At 48.6% G+C, this 2,500-nt stretch overlaps 1 long non-coding RNA gene, 1 other non-coding gene and 1 pseudogene across 2 annotated transcripts; all 3 read right to left on the bottom strand.

Moving 5' to 3' along the window:
* The window catches only part of LOC125773048 (large subunit ribosomal RNA), a 3,617-nt pseudogene extending 3,579 nt beyond the window's left edge, over window positions 1–38 (bottom strand).
* Window positions 39–748: 710 nt separating this feature from the next.
* On the bottom strand, window positions 749–906 carry LOC125773047 (5.8S ribosomal RNA). The gene has a single exon (XR_007419863.1). It is a non-coding gene; the product is annotated as a 5.8S ribosomal RNA (ribosomal RNA).
* A 280-nt stretch (window positions 907–1,186) lies between these two features.
* On the bottom strand, window positions 1,187–2,494 carry LOC125773046 (uncharacterized). Its single transcript, XR_007419862.1, has 2 exons — window positions 1,894–2,494; window positions 1,187–1,449 (listed from the first exon to the last, which is right to left on the bottom strand). It is a non-coding gene; the product is annotated as an uncharacterized LOC125773046 (long non-coding RNA).
* Between the last annotated feature and the right edge of the window lie 6 nt (window positions 2,495–2,500).

Here is a 2,500-nt window from a genome sequence, read left to right as displayed (position 1 = left end):
CTTAAATTCTGGGGGTTGTCTCACATCACTTGAGGCCTACAACAAAATCAGTCACATTCCATTCGTTTCGAACCCGGGGCATAGCGAACCGATATATACGCAACAACACTTCACACACACACACACACGGATTGGGCAATTTACGGTCATTTTTGAATCAACGATGGCCCCCCCGAGCACGTTGTCCGAATATCACTCCAATAAGGACAACGAGTTCCGCTCGGCATCGTTTTGATTCGATCTCTCAACAACAACTCCCGGTCGACTTGGTCGACTTGGACCCACGATGTCTCCCCCCGAGCATGTCGAGCCAACTGCACCACTATTGTATTGGACAACATGTTCCCCTCGGGCATCGATGGGTTAATCATGCACCACTATTATAAAACCCTTTGACGTTTTCCCCCAAGCACGTTGATCCAGTATTACGACGGATACGGTCAACGAAATCTTGGACATCAAAGAGGTTTTCGATTGAATTTCCCCATGTTTCACAACGTACTCTTAGCGGTATCCTACGATACGTCTCACTCTATTTGTGTGTGTGCGCGTTTACGTGCGTGCGATTTATGCGGTTCACCCCCTTTACTTTCAGCGCCCTGCGGTCCCAACAAAGGTCCCGAGCACGCCATTATGCACAGTGTGGAAGCGTGTTTCCCCCACGACACTAGACGGGCTGCTCGCCATAGTGTTCTATTGTGGCACGCTCCACCCTGAAGTTTGGTTTGTTGTATATCAAGGAATTGATAGGCACTCAAGAATGTGTGCATCGGCCGGGTTTAATCGTCCGACGCGCAATATGCGTTCAACTTATCGGTGTTCATGTGTCCTGCAGTTCACATTGTGACGCGCATTTAGCTGCGGTCTTCATCGATCCATGAGCCGAGTGATCCCCTGCCTAGGGTTTTATAGTAAGGTTCCCAATGTAACACAATCCCGGTGGTACGTCCAAAGACTAACTTTCTGACTAAGTTGTCTTTATTACCCAATAGTCCCAGGCCTTGTGACTTGTGGCTCATGTCCTACGCCCATGGCCACCATTCGCTAAGATAGTTTTGAAGTCACTTTGAAGGCCCAGGAACAACTCTCTTAGCACATCGGTTAACCTGACGCCGCAGTCAACTCATGTGCTTGGATCGGATCGAGCTATTGAGTATTGGGCCTGCATACTCGCTCATCCGTATCCTTTGCGTACCGCCCCATGGCCCTTGTATGTCTGCACCACAGTTCCTGTTCGTTCCGTGCCGTAGCCGGATACGTATTGCACATTGGTTAACCTGACGCCGCAGTCAACTCATGTGCTTGGATCGGATCGAGCTATTGAGTATTGGGCCTGCATACTCGCTCATCCGTATCCTTTGCGTACCGCCCCATGGCCCTTGTATGTCTGCACCACAGTTCCTGTTCGTTCCGTGCCTATGGCCGGATACGTATTGCACATCGGTATACCTGTCGCTACTCAGGCAACTCGTGTGCGTGGATTGGATCGAGAACATGGTGTGTGCCCCATGTTATAATTGATAGTCCATATCCACTTTATAGGTTAAAGTCATAAGTTGTGATTGCACAACCATTCTTCATAAGAGTTTAATCACTCTTCAACTAACTTTCGTTCTGGTGTCTTGGTATCAAATCGCGTAAGACACAAGATTCTACTGGCCAAATAGAATCTAGCACATTGGTTAACCTGGCGCCGCAGTCAACTCATGTGCTTGGATCGGATCGAGCTATTGAGTATTGGGCCTGCATACTCGCTCATCCGTATCCTTTGCGTACCGCCCCATGGCCCCGTCCTTAGAGTTAATGACTAGTAGGCTTAACTCTTTGTATGTCTGCACCACAGTTCCCGTTCGTTCCGTGCCGTGGCCGGATACGTATTGCACATCGGTATACCTGTCGCTACTCAGGCAACTCGTGTGCGTGGATTGGATCGAGCTCATGGGGTGTGTAGAGATTCCATGTTATAATTGCAAGTCCATATCCACTTTATAGGTTAAAGTCATAAGTTGTGATTGCACAACCATACTTCATAAGAGTTTAATAACTCTTCAACTAACTTTCGTTCTGTGTCTTGGTATCAAATCGCATAAGACACAAGATTCTACTGGCCAAATAGAATCTAGCACATTGGTTAACCTGGCGCCGCAGTCAACTCATGTGCTTGGATCGGATCGAGCTATTGAGTATTGGGCCTGCATACTCGCTCATCCGTATCCTTTGCGTACCGCCCCATGGCCCCGTCCTTAGAGTTAATGACTAATAGGCTTAACTCTTTGTATGTCTGCACCACAGTTCCCGTTCGTTCCGTGCCGTGGCCGGATACGTATTGCACAACAGTAGATACCATCACCTGACGTATCTAACACACCACTATTGTAACTCGTCGTCGAAGGACCTTTCAAGTGCCTGATGGCCAGGGGAGCTCTTACACGGCACGGAGACACAGTGATGCTCGCCCATCACAGTGTACAACGATCGAGTTTGCTTAAGTGTCTGGGTA

Source organism: Anopheles funestus, assembly GCF_943734845.2.
Source record: "Anopheles funestus chromosome X unlocalized genomic scaffold, idAnoFuneDA-416_04 X_unloc_187, whole genome shotgun sequence".
Lineage (NCBI taxonomy): Eukaryota > Metazoa > Arthropoda > Insecta > Diptera > Culicidae > Anopheles > Anopheles funestus.
Note: the sequence above shows the minus strand (reverse complement) of the source record. Positions and strands in the feature narration are given on the sequence as shown.